This window comes from Pinus tabuliformis, chromosome 6 (genome assembly GCF_031772625.1).
Source record: "Pinus tabuliformis cultivar Carrire ecotype Pingquan chromosome 6, CPIR1, whole genome shotgun sequence".
Classification (NCBI taxonomy): Eukaryota; Viridiplantae; Streptophyta; class Pinopsida; order Pinales; family Pinaceae; genus Pinus; species Pinus tabuliformis.
Genome location: NC_142292.1, coordinates 826,653,701 through 826,663,306, shown reverse-complemented (window position 1 = coordinate 826,663,306; position 9,606 = coordinate 826,653,701).

The following is a 9,606-nucleotide window of genomic DNA, read 5'->3' as shown; positions in this document are numbered from 1 at the left end:
TTCCTCCAGGGACCACGTTTCATAAATTTTCAAACTGAATGCTCCTAGGAATAACAATACACATGAAGGCCTCGTTTCATCAAATTTTCATACTGGACCCATCAGAAACTTTGAAACTCAAACTGCATCAAATCAATGTCACCAGAACACTGTGCTGAACCCAGGAATCAGCTGCAACCTCAAAAATGATGCATCAAAATGTACACGCTACTTTACTGAACCCAACTTGCGCTTATCCGCTACTCCCTGTAATCAAACCTGTGTATACCTTCAAAACTACTGAAACATTAAACTTCTGAATCAAGTCTGTACCAACCAACAATATACTGACCATCTACTATCTACTTACAGGGCTTTACACAGGCAGCAGCAGAGATCACCCTTCTCACTTATACAATCAGTTAATCAGATATCAACCTCCTTATTCATTCAGTTTTACATTCAATCTAAGAAGACTTCATTGACAGACAATGGTAAAACAACAAAATTGATCTGATAGATCAGTCATCCTTGAACATTAAGCTTTTATTTTGCATACGCTACATGGAAGAGTTGAACCAGCGTGTATATGCACCTTCACCAAAGTGAACCAACGTACAGGTTTGCAAATACTTACTTCATAACTTCGCTGCATTTCCGGACTTCAGACAAACCCAGATTATGATATTTAAAGAATAAAACAGCTGTACATAATCAGATCTAGCCCAAACCACTATCAGATCATTCAAGAATAAGTCATTTCAAGTCTTATGATCCTGATCCAATATTGAATTCAAGGTGCACAAAGTATTTCAGATCAAATCACAAACATAGCCCCTGCAACATAAAATATACTTCAGATAGAAGTATTCCTTAGAAACCCATACTCTTGCACATTTGCTTTTTGTTTAACACTTCATAAGATATTCATTCCTCGTGTACTTAGACCTTTGATCTTCTCCTCCTTATATACTTAGATCCTTTATCAATACCTCGGACCAAAACCACTTAGGATCAGTACCTTGGACCAAATACATAGGGTCAATACCTCGGACCAAATACCTTAGACCAAATACCTTGGACCAAAATCTTGGACCAAATACCTTGGACCAAAACCTTGGTTTTCCAACATGTACGCGATTTTCCTCCTGTGGGAGTGCGTTTATACGTATACACTCTTTTTGTTCAGTGGAACAACGTGTATACGTTTTTTGACTAAATGGACCTACATATACTTCTTAAACTACTTTACATCAACCTTTTCCTTTACCTTCTTTACTCTGATCAGTAGACCTTAGTTCCATCTTCTTGTTCTTCTGTAACATTGCGCAGTTACCTCTGAATATACCTGTTGTACTGTGAGTTGCCTTTTACCAAAACTGAATTGACCTGTGAGTGAGTTGCCATCAAGAACAACACTTGTATCATAATGCCAACAATCTCCCCCTTTGGACTTGATGGCAACCATGAAGGTGTTGATTACTGCAAGCTGTAGAAACTGTTAGAGATAACATGCAACACCAAAATACTCTCCCCCTTTGACATCAAGGGAAAAGGGCAGACCAAGAAACTTTCCTCCTTTGATATACATTATGTTGTCCATGCTCCCCCTGAGTACATGTCGAGTCTGCAGAGATATGATTCAAAAGAATAACATGACTCTATAACTCAACTAAGTGAGTATGACCTCCTTATGACCAATGACTCATCATCTATATGTAACACAGCCCAGGTTAGCTTTTCTAACCAATGTTACTCACTAGTCACCATGATCTGGTGTGTGCGTCACCTCACGATACTCTGACTAGTTTAGGGTTTCCATCACCCATGGTAAAACCCTAGGGAAACTCATGTCCCAAATCTAAAGAGGTCTCACTCTAGGCCATGATGTTGAAGAGGTACCCACTCCATGAGTGTTCGGGTCTTAAGGACCACTTTCTTTAGAATCTCTATCCCTAATTCTATCACATCAACTCTCTCTCTCACTGATAGAGGGATTAAGGAAATACCAATATTAAGATAAGCATCATCATCAATATTGGAATCACCAACATCAACATAATCATAGTTCACCATCAAACAACTATAGACATAGTCTAGGTGAAACACCATAGACCTCATCAATGATAAATAAGCTCACTCTAGAAAGATATTTGAGTGTCATGCTGGGAGATTCCTTCTCACTAAAGAAAGAGACCCAAGCATCCTCTAGGACTATTCTCCAACCAAGGTCTAACCGACACAAGGAGAATATCCTTTCCCAGACCATTCTTCAAACCATGGTCAAAGTGACATAGGTAGAATTCATTCTCCAACCAAGGTCAAAGTGACATAGGAAGAATGTTAGTCCACTGAACCATTCTTCAACCAAGGTCTATGTACTTGACACAAGGATAACCTCCCTAATCAATTCACATTACATGACATAGGAAGACTGTTAAACATAGACAAAAATGATGGATAGCATATTAAGATAAGCATTCATTGCATTTATTATTCACAATAAATTATATTTATATATTTCCTTGTGACCCTTGGTCTTCACATACAAGGTGGTCTCTTGGACTCCAGTGACTGTTCACATTCCACACCAACCCTTAGTAGATTAGGTGTCCAACATTTCCCCCCTTAATTCGAAGGGTTATTTATGAGTCCAAGAAGAGAGCTCTAATACAAAAATACAACAATGCATGACGGTAATAAGCTTAATGTGCACTCTAATATGATCGCATAAGGTTGGATAACTTGAGGTCTCAATTGATGATGGTTTAAGGATTACCACCAACACTAGAACACTTAGTGTAGTTCCTGGAACTCTTCCAAATCTGGCAAGAAGTTGAGGTTTTCTACTAAAGGAAGTGCTCCTTAATGCTTTGAAAAGGGAGACCTTCAACCTGGAAGAAGGGAGGCCTATAACCTGTGGTGGTTTAAGGAAGTCCACCAACCAAAGGAACGATTAGTGCGATTCTTGAAACTCTTCCAACTATAGCAAGAAGTTGAAGTCTTATGCTAGAGGAAGTGCTCCTTAATGCTTTGAAGAGGGAGACCTTCAACCTAGAAAATGGAGGTTTGCAACCTGCGATGGTTTAAGGATGGCCACCAACCAAAGGCATACTTAGGGGCTTCTATATCTCTGGCTACAACTTTGAATTTGGGTATGGTTGTCTGTGCCTGTAGGCTTAGGCAACAGGCTTAGGTTGTGGCTCAGACTCGCTTGATGTATCTTTGAAACTTGTAGATGACCATCAATTCCCCGCTGTTAGATACAAGGTGAGAAGACAAAGAAAATTCAAGTGTGATATTTTTTAGTACACATGAACAAATTATGTGATGTGAGCGGAATATCTTTTTGTTTGTTGAACCCCATTGCCAAGAAGCAATCCATCCAAGGTGAATCTTTGTTCTTACAGGAGGCTTGTCTTTGAAGCATCTATTTGAAAAGTGAGTGTGTTGGATATAATACTTGCACGGGTGAAGATCAAAACAATGATCCTTGAGATGGTCAACTTAGTCACATTGTTGGCATTTCACAATTTGTAGTTGCTTTGGAAGAGGAACATGATCTAAAATAAGTGAAGATGAACTACCATAAAGAAACCCTGCACTTTGAAATTTGATTGGCTTTTTTTGGAAATAATATTGAGAGGGGGTGAATTAGTATTATCAGATCAATAATTTTATTTCCAAAATTGATTTATATACACTACTTCTGTGAAGTGAACTAGTGTGTACATGCAATTGTGATTAGAGAAACCAGCGTATAGCCAGAGAACTTGTGATTTGGACAATTTATCATGTGTTGATCTTTAACCAGTGCATCAGTAACTTATTAAACAGTGCAGTAAAACAGAATAAAGCATCACACATAAGCACCACATATGAACACCAAGATTTAAGGTGGAAACTCAATGTGGGTGAAAACCACCTGCTGTTGTCGTCTCTGTCTTCTTTTAATAATAAGAAAATCTGTTTACAATCTTGTACTGGCGCAGACTCATACTAGTACACAGGCACCAACCTGCAGTAGGCTACAACCTTCTCCCATTTTCCAGCTTCTACTAGAAAGGATCTGCAACCCCCCTAGCTCTTGTACTAGCCAATGTGATTACTAGTACGTAGATGTCGGCCTACAGAAAGCTACGACCTTCTCTCTTCCTCCAGGGACCACGTTTCATAAATTTTCACACTGGATGCTCCTGGTACACAACAATACACATGAAGGCCTTGTTTCATCAATTTTTTATACTGGACCCATGAGAAACTTTAAAACTCAAACTTCATCAACCAACAATCAGTTAATATGAACAATCAAATCACTGTCACCAGAACACTATGTTGAACCTAGGAATCAGCTGCAACCTCAAAAATCATGCATCAGAATGTACACGCTACTTTACTGAACCCAACCTGCATGTATACTCTACTTCCTGTAATCAAACAAGGGTATACCTTCAAAACTACTGAAACATTAAACTTCTGAATCATGTCTGTACCAAACAACAATATATTGACCATCTATTATCTACTTACAGAGCTTTACACAGGCAGCAGCAGAGATTACCCTTCTCACTTATATAAGCAGCCAATCAAATATCAAACTCCTTATTCATTTAGTTTTACATTTAGATCTAAGAAGACTTCATTGATGGACAACGGTAAAACAACAATTGATCTGATAGATCAGTCATCCTTGAACATCAAGCTTTTCTTTTTTATATGCTACTTGGAAGCACTGAACCAACGTGTATACGCACCTTCACCAAAGCGAACCAGCATACAGATTTGCAAATACTTCATAACTTCGTTGCACTTCTGGACTTCAGACAAACCTAGACCACGATATTTAAAGAAGAAAACATGGGTACATAATCAGATCTAGTCCAACCACTATCAAATCATTCAAGAATAAGTCATTGCAGGTCTCATGATCTTGATCCAATATTGAATTCAAGGTGCACAAATTATTTCAAATCAAATCATAAACATAGCCTTTGCAACATAAAATATACTTTACATAGAAGTATTCCTTAGAGACCCATACGCTTGCACATTTGCTTTTTATTTAACACTTCATAAGATATTCATTCCTTATGTAGTTAGCCCTATGATCTTCTCCTCCTTATATACTTAGATTCTTTATCAATACCTCGAACCAAAACCACTTAGGATCAATACGTTGGACCAAATAAAAAGGGTCAATACCTTGGATCAAATACCTTGGACCAAATACCTCAGACCAAAACCTTGGTTTTCCAACATGTACGTGCTTTTCCTCCTGTGGGAGTGCATTTATATGTATACACTCTTTTTGTTATGTGGACCAATGTGTATACATTGTTTTGACTAAGTGGACCTACATATGCTTCTTAAACTGCTTTACATCAACCTTTTCCTTTACCTTTTTTATTCTGATCAGTAGACCTTAGTTCCATCTTCCTGTTCTTCTGTACCACTGCCCTGTTACCTCTGAATATACCTGTTGTACTAGAGTTGCCTTTTACTAAAACTGAATTGACCTGTGAATGAGTTGCCATCTAGAACAACACTTATATCATAATGCCAACAATCCCCCCTTTGGACTTGATGGCAACCATGAAGGTGTTGATTACTGCACGCTGTAGAAACTGTTAGAGATAACATGCAACACCAGAATAATCTCTCCCTTTGACATCAAGGGCAAAGGATGGACCAGGCAACTTTCCTCCTTTGATATACATTATGTTGTCCATGCTTCCCCTGAGTACATGCCAAGTCTGCAGAAATATGATTCAAAAGAATAACATGAATCTATAAGTCAACTAAGTGAGTATGACCTCCTTATGACCAATGACTCATACATACATCAATCACCCAACCAAGTGGGGATACACCACATTTGACTCATCCACCCAACCAAGTGGGGATATACCAATTGTTTATACATGACAGGAATACAATAAATATTACATCATCCATCCCATGAAAAATGGGGATGCAAGTTACATCATTTGTCCAATAGAACTCATTCAAATATATGGGAAGTCATATCACACTCTAGACCTTTACATGACTTAAACAACAAATGGTATAAATATCTGAAGCCATAGCTAGACTTAGCAACCATAATGTCAACAATGCAGAATGCTTGTGAAGGCTAATGCTCCCCCTAAACCTGTGCTACCTGTGCATTGTTAACAAGTCATTCATCCAGGCATCTTTGTCAGTTAGATAAAAATCAATGAAAAAGGCATATCGTCAGACTGTAATCATCAACATCAGAGAGAGCACCCATATCAGTGTTTGACCCACTATTTTTCTTTCAGAAAAACATATACGCTCCTTCAGTCACAGAAACTCGTGTGTATACACAACTATTCTTCATGAAACCCACGTATAATAACCTTCCTAAAAAAAAATGGATTTAACAGCAGGATGATGCAACAACTACTCCCAGCTTTTGTCTGAGATATTCAAATGTTTCTCTGGGCAGTGGTTTAGTGAATATATCAGCAACCTATTCTTTGGAAGGAACATACTCCAATTTGACCTTTTGTTCAAGAACTTGTTCTCGTAAAATATGGTACTTGATGGGTATGTGATTTTTTGAAATACTGATGGCACTTGTATTATCACATAGAATGGAGATGGGTGGTGTACATGTGATTTGAATGTCTTGCAAAGTTTGCATCATCCAAAGTAGTTGTGTGCAGCAAGATGCAGCAACAACCACATATTTTGCTTCAGCTGTAGATAAAGCAATCGAACTTTGTTTCTTGCTAAACCAAGACACTAACCGAGAACCCATATAGAATGCCCCTCCACTAGTGCTCTTTCAATCATCAACACTTCTTGCCCAATCTGCATCTGTGTATGCATGAAGAGTAAGGTATGTATCTTTAGGATACCATAGTCCAAAGTCCTGAGTTCCTTGAAGATATTTGAAAATTCTTTTGACTACCTGGAGATGTGATTCCTTTGGATTTGCTTGGAACCTTCCAACAATTCCTACTGCATGCATGATGTCAGGTTTGGTACCTGTTAGATAAAGTAGACTTCCAATCATAGATCTGTAATTTGGTTGGTTTACTGCTGGTGATTCATCATTAGAGCTGAGACTGCATCCTGTTACCATTAGAGTACATACTGGTTTAGAATCTTCCATTCCATACTTCTTCAAGATCTGCTTGAGATATTTGGTTTGTGAAAGAAAGATACCATCTTTTGTTTGCTTAACTTGTAGACCAAGAAAATAAGTAAGTTCACCAAGTAAGGACATTTCAAATTCTTGTTGCATTACTGAAGCAAAATTATAACTCATGGATTCTTCATTGCTACCAAAAATGATATCATCAACATAAACAACAATAATTAGAAATTTATTATTTTCAATCTTTGTGTATAAATTGTTATCTACAAAACCTTTTGTAAAGCCTTGTTGTTGTAGATATTTGTCAAGGCAGTAATACCAAGCTCTTGGAGCTTGTTTCAGAGCGTAGAGAGCCTTTTTGAGCTTGCATACGAATTTTGCATCATTTCCAAGAATGAATCCTTCTAGCTGTTCAATATAAACTTCTTCTTCTAAATCTCCATTAAGGAAGGCTGATTTTACATCCATTTGATATACTTTGAATTTCCGAAAACTAGAAAGAGCAAGAAACATCCTTATGGCTTCAAGTCTGGCAATAGGTGCAAAAGTTTCTTCAAAATCTATACCTTCTTGTTGAGGATACCCTTTACAAACAAGTTTGGCCTTATTTCTAATAACTTCTCCATTTTCATAAAGCTTGTTCTTAAATATCCATTTTGTTCCTAAAATATTTTTATCATGAGGTCTAGGAACTAATTCCCAAGTATCATTCTTTTCAATTTGCTCAAGTTCTTCGTCCATGGCCTTGACCCAACATTCATCTTTACAGGCTTCATTCACATTTTGAGGTTCGGTGGAGGATAGTAATGCTAGATAGCTTGAGGTACCTGTAAGAGTTCTTTTTGTCTATACACCAACCCCCTTTTCTCCTAGAATTTGAGATTCTGGATGATTCTTCTGAACATACCTGAATGGAGCCTTTTCCATGTCTGTTGTATCTTCTTTTGGTGCTTCATTGGTTTCTTCTTCAATATCATTTTGATTTGATACAGGAAAGAAATCCCCATCTTCCTCATTGTCATATTTCTCTATTGATTTCATCTGTTTCGGATTTCTGCATGCTTCATCAACTACAACATCAATGCTTTCAACAATTTTCCGAAGTCTTTTATTATGACATTTGTATCCTTTACTTCTGGAGGAATAACCAAGAAGAATACCTTCGTCTGCTCTAGGTTCAAACTTACCAAGTTTTTCATCAGTCCTTTTGATAAAACATTTGCTTCCAAAAACTCTAAAGTGTTTTATAATAGGAGGCTTACCATACCAAAGCTCATATGGAGTTTGATTGCTATTTACCCGAACATTCGCTTTGTTGAGAATAGTCACGACAACAAATGTAGCTTCTCCCCAGAAGGTTGCAGGAGTTTCAAATTCATCTAGCATAGATCGAGCCATTTTTTGAACTGTTCTATTCATCCTTTCTACCACACCATTTTGTTGAGGAGTTCTCGCGGTGGAGAATTGCCTTTTATTCCAAGTTGTTCACAAAAGTCAAAGAATTCATCTAATATGAATTCCCCCCTCAATCAGATTAAGACATTTGATTTTTTGATCTGATTCATTTTCAACTAAAGCTTTAAAGGCTTTAAACTTTTCAAACGCTTCATCTTTATTCTTTAGAAGACCTATCCAACACACCCTGGAAAAATCATCAATAAACAAAATAAAGTATTCTTCTCCACGAGGTGACTTTTTCCTTGTTGGTCCACATAAATCAGTATGGATGAGTTCAAGAGGCTTACTTGCTAACCCTTCCTTTTCAATGAAGTGAACTCTGGTTTTCTTACCGATTTGACATGGTTTGCATATGGTATTTTCTGGGATGCTGATATCTGGAAGATCACAAACTGCCTTGAGCCTGCATGCTTTTCTTATTTGAGAAAAGCTTAGATGTCCCAATCTTCTATGCCACAACCAGTTTTCATCTGTTTTGCTTAGATAGCATTGTTTTTTTCCTCCTTTGAGTATGTATAAGTTGTTTGGAGTTCTTGTACCTTTGATCACGGTCTTTCTTGTATCAAGTTCACGAACGACACATCCGTTTGATCGAAACACCACTTCATTTCCTTGATCACACATTTGACTGAAACTCAACAGATTATGCTTTAAATCATCTACATACATGACATTTCCATCTTTAACCTTTTCTTTCAAGAAAACAAAACCTTTACCTTTAATGACAGCTGGGGTGTTATTTCCGAATGAGACATTCTTTTCTTTTTCCAAAGCATTGTATGAATGAAGTTTCTATTTATCACCTATCATGTGTTTGGAGCATCCACTGTCGATGTACCACTAATTTTCTTGTCCTTCTACATACAAAGCTATACCACATCTTTCTGATTGAGATTCCTTCCTTCTCCATATCTTGGGATTTAATGGCATTTTATCCTTTTGAAGTGTTGGCTGAAATTTGCTACTGCATTCAGATTCTTCATGACTAAAGTTGTTACAAATTGAGCATTCTATTTCATTTTCAAGAGGAGAAAAGTTATTAT